The following is an 11,339-nucleotide window of genomic DNA, read 5'->3' on the forward strand; positions in this document are numbered from 1 at the left end:
CTGCCTGCTCGTCACCGAGCAGTTCGCCAAACAGTCGAGAGTAACGTTGCCACATCCTCCTATGGCACCACCGGACTTCTTTTTGTTCCCCAAGATCAAGAGACAACTTAAGGGGACGCGGTTCGGGACTCTGGAAAACGTTCAACGTGCTACGACGAGGGCTCTAGACAGCATAGAGGTTTGCCGACTTCCAGGGAGCGTTCAGGGATTGGAGAATCCGGTATCAGCGTGTTATCGACTCCAATGGGGAATACTTTGAAGATTTCTAAAAAAAATTGTTCATATTTTGCCAATAAATAATTTTCTGAGGTCAGTCCGGTTACTTATTATACAGACCCTGTACATTGATAAGCTAGTAGAAACTACTATAATTCTAGGAAGAATCAATCTACATGTTATGACGTCATTAATTAGTTGTGGGGCCTGAAGTAATAGTAGGTATTGGTACGCGCCCCGTAGTTTTGCCTCCGTGACTTTGAAACGGCATATAGGCAAGGTTTGGTTCGCGGGGCTTTGCAAAAACATCAGGCTTCAGAGACCCTAGATCCCTAGATGGAGGAAGCTCCCTACACACAGAGATTCTTCATGAATGAGAGAGTTGCAACGTATCACCGACAATGGAAAGAGCATGTTGAACGAATGTCAGCTGATAGTCTGTGTTGTGCTAAAGGTACGTAACTCCATAAACCTCCTTGTGTATCTTTTCGGATGCAACACGTTGCTTTTAAGAAGATATAAGAGAGCATCTGTTGCTTTTGGAAAGATACATTGAAGCTCCTTGTCTATCTTTTCGGATGCAACAGGCTGCTTTTGAAAAAAATACAAAAGAGCATCTGTTGCTTATGGAAAGATACATTAAAGCTCCTTGTGTATCTTTTCGGATTCGACAAGTTGCTTTTGAGAAGATCCAAAAGATCATCTGTTACTTATGGAAAGATACATTAAAGCTCCTTGTGTATCTTTTTGGATGCAACACGTTGCTTTTGATAAGATACAAAAGAGCATCTGTTGCTTATGGAAATATTTTCATAATGTTGGATGTTTTGTTTGGGTAGTATTGTAGTCTAGTGGCCCTACGCCGATAGGCAAAACTACGGGACCCGGACTATAGATAAGAAAAGTAAATTTGCTCTAAAAAATATAATTAATCAGTTCAGTATTCAAAAATAGACCTGGAATTGTCAAATAATTGATAGAATCTCAATGTCTCGTCATGCAACTCCTGGTCAGGGTCAGGGACGAGTTGTATCGAGTTGGATGTTCTTGAATGTAGGTCTGAGATTCACAGGCATTCACCAGACAAGCATGTCATCTGAATGTTCCTTTGTCAGGCTAAAAAACTTCAAGGCCATTATAGAATATTATCAATCAAGGCATTCAATAAGCTGCCTGTTAGTGTGAGAAATATGAATCAAGCCCGTTTTATAACACAAGTTAAAAAGCTGCTAACAGAGAACCCATTATATAATGTACTAGCCGCCAGGCTCGCTTCGCTCGCCATATCCGTCTAGCTAGGGGGCTCCGCCCCCTGGACCCCCGACTGGATCGTCCAAGAATGATATTAGCAGGCTCGCTTCGCTCGCCTGCATTTTTATCATGTTAGGACAGTCCAGTCGGGGGTCCAGACTAAACGTCTGGCTAAACGGATATGGCGAGTGAAGCGAGCCTGACGGCTAGTAATATAATATTCCAGGATTAAAGTAGCAGTGCCCAATCAATTTTTCCGCGATAAATGCTTTAATCTTCAACTTGGTGCCAACCTAACAAAGTCAACTCAACTTAATGCCAACCTGACAAAATTATTAAGTTAGTTGCCAGTTAACAACTGTTTCGAAGAGGTACTCTATCTAGATTATAGTTCTATAGTAACATATGATATGGAAATTTCAATTAAAATTAAGAGATTGCGGGAGAAGAAGAATATACATGCTAAAAGACGAACTTTAAACCCTTAAAAAGAACCCTTAGGGTTAAAATATTGCCAAAAGATTTCTTAGTGCGCCTCTAAAGGGCCAACTGAACATACCTACCAAATTTGAACGTTTTTGGTCCGGTAGATTTTTAGTTATGCGAGTGAGTGAGTGAGTCAGTCAGTCAGTGAGTGAGTGCCATTCGCTTTTTATATATATATATATATAGATATATATATATATATATATATATATTATATATATAGATAGATAGATAGATAGATTCATAAATTCATACATACATTACAAATTATATTACATATTTTTAATATAACAATATTCAGGGTTTAGAAAATGATACCTCACTATATAATATATGTGTCGAGGTTATCATCAAATTAATACTAATTTATGCTACAACAGATAATACAAAAATTCCAAAAAATCTAAAACTATAAGCTATTACCCTAAGCATCACCTAGTACAAAGATACTAAACCGAGGTACTATTTTCTACCTATAAATTACCTTATTTAAAAAGAATACTACTTAAATCTAAATCCTACTTACTAATAGTTCCTCACTACTTTGTATCCCAATACTGAATAACCAATGTCTAATTTTTCTTTTGAAGCTATTGAAATTTTCCTCTCGTTTGATTTCTAATGGTATTCTATTAGATATTGTAGGCCCTAAATATCCTAGTGATCTTTGCCCAAATGCTGTATTCATCCTTGGTACTTGTTGGTTGTAACGTTCTCTTATTCTAGTATTATGGCTATGATTTATGATATGGTTCCTATTTTGATGTTTTTTCATATACCCTAATAACAACAATATATACAATTGCCTAACGCTGAGTACTCTATTTTCTATAAATAATTCTACAGTTGGAAACCGGATTTCCCTGTTTCCCATTATTTTCAAAATGCGTTTTTGAGTTTTAAATAATGGATCTATAAAACTGAAGTTAGCTGCACCCCAAACTAACAGACCGTACCTTAAAAGAGATTCAACTAATGTTAAGTATACAGTTTTTCATATTTCTTTGTCTATGATACGCCTTAAAGATCTGGGGCCCATTTCACAAAGGTACAAGTAGGTTACAAGTCTTGTTGCCAACCATGGTTTTGGAGAACAGCTGATTACTAGCGTTTCACAAAAGCAGAATTGTAAACTTGTAGTTACAATGAATTTCTACAAGTTTACAAGTGATTTGCTTGTTACGAACAAGTGTTTCATAAAGATTTTCATTAAAATGATTTTAAATATTCAATAAATATTTCTAATAATCAAAAATGCCCTATATACCTCTAAAATTCATTATTTTGGAAATATATGCATCAGGAAATTGAATTTAATAAATTTCCAAAATAGTTATTAATGTGTTACCTCATAGGTTATGTGTACTATAGTATATATATATATATATTATATATATAGATAGATAGATAGATTCATAATTCATAATACATTACATTATATTACATATTTTTAATATAACAATATTCAGGGATTAGAAAATGATACCTCACTATATAATATATGTGTCGAGGTTATCATCAAATTAATACTAATTTATGCTACAACAGATAATACAAAAATTCCAAAAAATCTAAAACTATAAGCTATTACCCTAAGCATACCTAGTACAAAGATACTAAACCGATGTACTATTTTCTACCTATAAATTACCTATTAAAAAGAATACTACTTAAATCTAAATCCTACTTACTAATAGTTCCTCACTACTTTGTATCCCAATACTGAATAACCAATGTCTAATTTTTCTTTTGAAGCTATTGAAATTTTCCTCTCGTTTGATTTCTAATGGTATTCTATTAGATATTGTAGGCCCTAAATATCCTAGTGATCTTTGCCCAAAAGCTGTATTCATCCTTGGTACTTCTTGGTTGTAACGTTCTCTTATTCTAGTATTATGGCTATGATTTATGATCTGGTTCCCATTTTGATGTTTTTTCATATACCCTAATAACAACAATATATACAATTGCCTAACGCTGAGTACTCTATTTTCTATAAATAATTCTACAGTTGGAAACCGGATTCCCTGTTTCCCATTATTTTCAAAATGCGTTTTTGAGTTTTAAATAATGGATCTATAAAACTGAAGTTAGCTGCACCCCAAACTAACAGACCGTACCTTAAAAGAGATTCAACTAATGTTAAGTATACAGTTTTTCATATTCTTTGTCTATGATACGCCTTAAAGATCTGGGGCCCATTCACAAAGGTACAAGTAGGTTACAAGTCTTGTTGCCAACCATGGTTTTGGAGAACAGCTGATTACTAGCGTTTCACAAAAGCAGAATTGTAAACTTGTAGTTACAATGAATTTCTACAAGTTTACAAGTGATTTGCTTGTTACGAACAAGTGTTTCATAAAGATTTTCATTGTAGCCAACAATTTTTGTCGAAATTACTTGTTCGTAACTATGAAATTTCTACCGAAGTGGAAAGCTATGTAAAGGATTTACAAGTGATCATTAAAATGATTTTAAATATTCAATAAATATTTCTAATAATCAAAATGCCCTATATACCTCTAAAATTCATTATTTTGGAAATATATGCATCAGGAAATTGAATTTAATAAATTTCCAAAATAGTTATTAATGTGTTACCTCATAGGTTATGTGTACTATAGTGTATATATATATATATATATATTATATATATATATATATATATTATACACAGTATATATAGTATACATTATATATAGTACATCTATTATATATATATATACAGAGTACATATACTGTGTAGGTTACAAATTCAGCAATAAATGAAGTAGACTGTACAAAAAACATTATATTGCTTTCAAATATTTTCAAAGTAATTATTGAAAAGTACAAGTAACCTTTATAAAGGATGAAAAAAAGAAAGCATCATGGAAATAGGTTATGTTTACTATTGAAGTACTTGTAGACTTGTAAAATTGTAAACTTGTAAACTTGTAGATCATAAATATTTGTGAAACGTGAGTACTTGAATACTTGTAACTACAAGTACTTGTTCGTAACCATGGTTGGTAACAATACTTGTACCTTTGTAAAATAGGCCCCAGATAATGTAGAGGAATTTTTCAATTTGCCCGTCGTCGATGTAGTAAATACTTATTTTGTGTGATGATATTATATGTGTATGAATTGGCTCAGTAGTTTTATAGGATTTTATTCTTGACGACACCTAATGTACATTAAATTGTATTTATTGGTAGATTAATATATTCTATTCTATTCATATTCTATTCTATTCGTATTCTATTCTATTCTATTCATATTCTATTCTATTCATATTCTATTCTATTCATATTCTATTCATATTCTATTCATATTCTATTCATATTCTATTCATATTCTATTCATATTCTATTCATATTCTATTCATATTCTATTCATATTCTATTCATATTCTATTCTATTCATATTCTATTCTATTCTATTCTATTATATTCATATTCTATTCTATTCATATTCTGTTCTATTCTATTCTATTCATATTCTATTCTATTCTATCTATTCTATCTATTGATTCTCAGATACCGGCTCGGTCAAATGGAAGAACTCGTTCGCTCGCTCGCTTCCAACGTTTCCTCCACACTAAACTCATCCGACCAGACGTCGTGTGAGTTGAGCAGATATTTCTCACTGAGCAGATCCGACGCGGCCGGAGCTCCGTTCGCAACCAACAACCGTCAGCAACTGAGTGGCGGCGCATGCGCGAATGCATCGGCGCAAAACACTAGTGCGCAGCTAATCGGGTCTAGGAGAGGGGGAAGGTCGCCTTCGCCTCCGCCGCCTCTCCATCTGGCCGCGCCACTCCTGGAAATGGGCTTCACGCTGAAGCATGTCCAAAAGGCTTTGCGGGCTACTGGTAAGTGTAGTGGAAACGAAACTGTAGTCTCAATATTTATTGAACGGGCGTTAGCGAGTTCTTACTTTTGACTTACTGAAGGTCAGAACCTACTGTTCTACAATAACTTCAATTCAATTTATAATTGCATCCAAACATCCGAATAAACAGACTGAGGATAAGTCAAAAAAGAGCAACCTAGGGAAGGTTCTCAACACATATCATTATCACATTGATAAAATACTGTAATTTATTATACAATAGTCACATGAAATATATTAATCTCTATAATTATACAAAAATGAATGTCTGTTTGTGTGTTTGTTTCCTATAGACTCGAAAACTACTTGACAGAACGGCATGAAACTTTGCGAATATGTTGTGTGAATATTGGTGATGGTTCCGACCGTAAATTTTAATAGGGGGGCTAATAATAATCATATATTAATCCATTTTACAGACATATGTTTTCGATATTGTCGGCCGAGCGGCTAACTTAGAACGGGAAGATCATCATGATTCAAGATCATGTTGTGATAATATGATTTAGCATCTGAACTTACCAGCTGTAATAAACACGTCACTCTGTGATAAAATTGTTTACTGGTATTAGAACGGTAGTTTTAGCACATTATGAAGTCCGTATTGAGATGTAAATAAAAATATTGATTGCCAGATAAATTTCATGATTCACCAAATAAAGTCAAGTGTGGCATGAGATACATTGACTTTTTGGCGGTACGAAGTTCGCTGGGTAAGCTAGTATATATATATATATATATATAAACGCAGTTAGTCAAGAGTACCTATGTACAAGGGCCTGGGAAGAATCAAAGACAAGGAACAATAATATCACTCCTGCAGAAACTCATCTACAGAATATGGCCTTTCAAGCTTTCAACAGCCTCTTTAACACTCCTCTGAATCTTCGTAAGTCCGCCATGTCTCTAATATCCTGAGGTAATCTATTATATATTTTTGGGCCCATATATTGTGGAGATGGCTCTATGAGCAGCCACTGATATCCGGTGAAATACAAACATATAAACATCCAAAATCTAAAGATATAAACAGAAGTTGCTAGTTTAATAGTATAGGATTTATTTATCATCTGCTTTTTCAAGTTAAATTAGAACAGTTGAGATAGAAAATACATAGTCAATCTTAATTTTGTAAATTAGTCCAGCTTATTTTTTCATATGAATAATAGTGTTTCATCTTTGTGAAATCCTAATTTTCAATATGCGCTTACCGGTATCCTATTATATTAAGCGAGCAATTTCTGTTTATCTGTTTATATTTTCATATCTGGTTATATGGTTATTTATGTTTAACGGATTTCGAAAACGGCTCCAACGATTATCACGAAATTCAGAACATAGTAGTTTTATAACATAAAGATTCGATTGCTCTAGGTCTCATCCCTGGGAAAACTCGCTGAAGGACATGAAAAGGATAATTCATCCTTGGAGAAACAGATGATGATTTCGTCGTCTGTCGATAACAGAAGATGCGTGTGCCTGTGTGGGAGGGAGACAGAATTATTACCAGCTGTCTAATCATAATCAATCAGCTAGAAAAAAAAGTAAATTCGTATGGCTTTTGTTGGTGGGGAGTCCCTTGCGGGAAGGTCCCACCGCCTGAATATATAATTTAAGCCGTCAATGGGCCTTACGACTGTCATACTTCAGCCGGGACCGACAGTTTAACGTGCCCATCCGATAACACGGGAAATCAGCTAGAAATTTTATCGAACTAGACAATTTAATCGACTTGATCAACATAATCTGATTTGTTGACATGACATGATAATCCTCCTGAACTAGAGTATAATTATCATAATTTTCAAAGTTGATCATTATTTGACAATTTTAAGAGATTATTGAGTGTTATTTTGTTATTCAATTTGGTTTGTAAATAATCTAAATAAAAACTTTTTGTTTTCAAATGTTTGAACAGAAAATTGAACCTGAATTCAAGTGTATAGAACATAACCTACTTTCTGGACTATTTATAGTGTATAAATCAAAATTCGGGGAAGAAACAGTTTGGGCTGTGCCTGTTTGTACTTCCCCAATCATTTCAAAGAATTGTGTTCGATTTATCAAAAGTCAATAAATAAATAACGAGGGAAGCTCGGTGCCCATGTATTATTTGTAATATTGCAATCTTCAATTTTGTGATTCTGCAGGCAGCCACGCTACAGTTTCAGCCAGCACCATTAACAAGTTGGCAACGTGGATGATCGAGCACCCGTGCATTCTGGATGTGGCCTGCACCTCTGCCCCCTCTCACTCGACACCCGACCAGAAGGGCGCAGGGGTGGGGGGATTCGAAACGGTGACGTCATCAGAGGTGCCAAGGAGGGGCAGAGGGGAGACATCCTCCCGTCGAAGAGTCTCATCCGATATCAGGACTACTTGATGGAGAAATGCCGTAAGCTAATCATCGTTCATTCATTCATTAATTTATTTAGTCATTCATTCATTAATTCATTCAGTCGTCCTCAACCAGTCATTTATACAAGTGAGAATAAGAATGTTCTATTCCTGCAAGTCAGTTACACACACATACAAAACAAAATCTAGAGAATAATTAATACTGAAGAACACACTCACCAATTTCTTTCAGTTGCCAGTATAGTATATTACGCTACAAGCATAGAAAGTTAGTGTTTACGGTATGATTTTTAATTCAAAAGAGACAATAAATAGATGCATTGCATCAGCTGTGAGTAGGTTACACCATGTGACCCATGAAGCCGCCTAACTTTTCGGCATCCGCTATATAAAGAATAATAATTGAATAAGAATGTTTCATGAGGGGGGGAAACTTTGATGTCTCAAATCTCAGAACCCAGACGTTCGTAGGGTACTCAAAGTGGGGGGGAATTTCCGATCTCACCCTCCTGAACACAATGCACCATATAGCACAGTTGTCCAAACACATTTTCAAAAAAGTTAGAAAGTCTCACCTTTCTTAGTTCCATGTTAGCGGCCAGAAAGGGTACTCTTTCCGGCCTTAGCCGGAAAGAAACCTGTTCTGACGTCAGACGAGAGTCGTCTGCAAACAATGTCTTTCAGATATACGTAGGGACTGGTGCCATAACCTATTACAATAGTGCTAATGAGCTTTAAATTCCACTCAAGTACTGTTCTATTTCGACTGCTTTATGTATTCCTATTTAAATTGTACTGTAATACTACTAAGTGGTTCATGCCCGGTTTCCAGTTGTTCCATAAACTGGTTATCCATTCAATAATTTAAAATCGTTAAACATGAGAAATGCGTTGTAGAACGCTCCATAAACTTATTGAATTCATAAATCTCTCGATAAACTATAGTTGCAAAAATCCAGCTTATAAAATATTTATGAAATGGATAAATGTGTCAAATTTCGGTTGCAATCGAAAAATTAAGTGGAGGTCACCAGTATTTTAAAAAATAAAACATATCAAAGTTTCACTATATGAGCATTGCTGTAGTGTGGTCCAGTTATAATGGCAGTGGCTGAAGATAGAAGAATAGCGATGCCGATTCTCTGATTAATTAATTAATTTTCTACACTATCAAAAAACATAATTGTCATCGTTGTGGACCTAGAAAAGGATAGTACCACGGCTTTGTCGAATGATAGACAAGGATAGCAAAACCAAAGTTGATCAGATACTGTCATTATAACGTGCACCTCACTATAGCCATTTTCAATTCTTTCAATCAATTCATTTTTTCCTCAAAAACATACATCAATAAAACATTTACATCTCAATTCAATAACAAATATTTTCAGGAAATAAAATTTCCCCCACATAGACTATTGGCCGTGTATGGGGTGACATTATCGGTGTCAGCCATCTTGGTTTGAGACATCAGCCAAAAGATGTTAGTACCGTAGGAAATAACCTTACAATCGATACCATTACCACCTTACCAAGATTTGGTTGGTACCATGGTTACCATAACATCAAGGCCTGGTTCCACAAAATCCGGTTAAATTTTAACCGTGATTAATTTCACGTGAACCAATCAGAGAAGGCTTGATTTGATTTTTGAATAGTAGTGCTCATCGAATTCCCATCTAGCTGTTCACCCTGTTGTCAATATTTGCCAGTAGCAGAAGTTCTTCGGGGTGATTTACAGCATTTCAATTGTATTTCGTAATAATAATAATTATTTTTTTCTCACACTGGCGCACAAGGAATCTTCCTTTTGCCGGTGTTTTTTCCTCACCTACTGTACTTAGGCATGTGATCATAATTGAATCTTCATTTTAAAACTTTATTTATCATATAAAGGATATCATTTCGTTATTTTCATTATATTCTAATTAAAATAAATGTTGTATCTTGGTTTAAGTGCAGTAGCATATACTTATATTTATTTTTGTAAAGCTTTTTTGTATTTTGTTTTTGGCAAATAAAATTCATTCATTCGACAACTGCGCGTAAAAAAATAATTACATACTCAATTCTCCTCGTTAAACAGCTTATTTCTGAGGAGAATACTTTTTCGCTCGCTAAAAATCGCACATCCGCGCATGTGCAGTAGAGTTCTTTACGCTCGCTAATCAGCTGATGGTAAGCAGCTCTCAAAAGGTCAGATCTTAACCTAAAAGTCGGTAATTGTAACTCCGCCGATATAAGTAATTTAACAGGTTTGGGCAGTTGTAGAAAAATTTTTGTATGGAATTCGCGCGTAATGCTTCTTTATCGCTATTGCAAAATTATTATTAATATTGTTATTTCCTCGTATAAAACCGCATATGAGAGCACAGCTGAACGGTGTACGACATGTCAAATATATCAAGTATATGGTTCCCTCCATCGAGGGAAAGTTTTTCATTTTACAAAATCGTCTGGATAACTTCTGATCTCTAGGATTCAATGAGAAGATCTCATAACATTCTCTGAATGAATACGGGCAGCATTCAGTCAGGTATCTTTGAGAGCTGTATTAAAATTTACCAAGACAGTCAACACTCTTAGTTCGTCCGTCAAACAGTGAAAATTCTGAGCCCGCATAATGTGGTCCCCCTCCAAGAGCGAACGGTTAGGAGCATCCGCTTCGCGTCGCGTTGATGCTGTTTTTGCGCGAGCGATAAAGTCGCGCATTACGCTCTTAATGACTAAATAGTTATTGTGCAACTAGTGCGCAAAGTGCAGTTTGCTGCACCGAAAGAAACGTTTACGCCGAGCCGTAGCGAGGGCGGAATGGTTTCTTGAGTGCAGCAGAGGAACTTTGCGCACGTATTTCACATTAAGTTTTTTCCTACAGTTACCATTCAAATTCAAATATTCAATTCAATTCAATTTATTGATTCTCAAAAAAAATACACACTTTCAAGACAAAAAATATATATATATATAAGAATCTACACCTGCAAGGAAACCCTGTGCGCAGGTGTGAGTTGCAATATAAATGTTTTTCAAAAATATTAACAAAAATGATCCAAAACAAATTCTGAAAAAAATACAGAATTAAAACTAGTACTTAATAATAAAGAGGGTACTAAAAATAAAGGAACGGAAGGAGAAAAGACGGAAAAGGCCAA

Source organism: Nilaparvata lugens, chromosome 9 (genome assembly GCF_014356525.2).
Source record: "Nilaparvata lugens isolate BPH chromosome 9, ASM1435652v1, whole genome shotgun sequence".
Taxonomy (NCBI): Eukaryota; Metazoa; Arthropoda; class Insecta; order Hemiptera; family Delphacidae; genus Nilaparvata; species Nilaparvata lugens.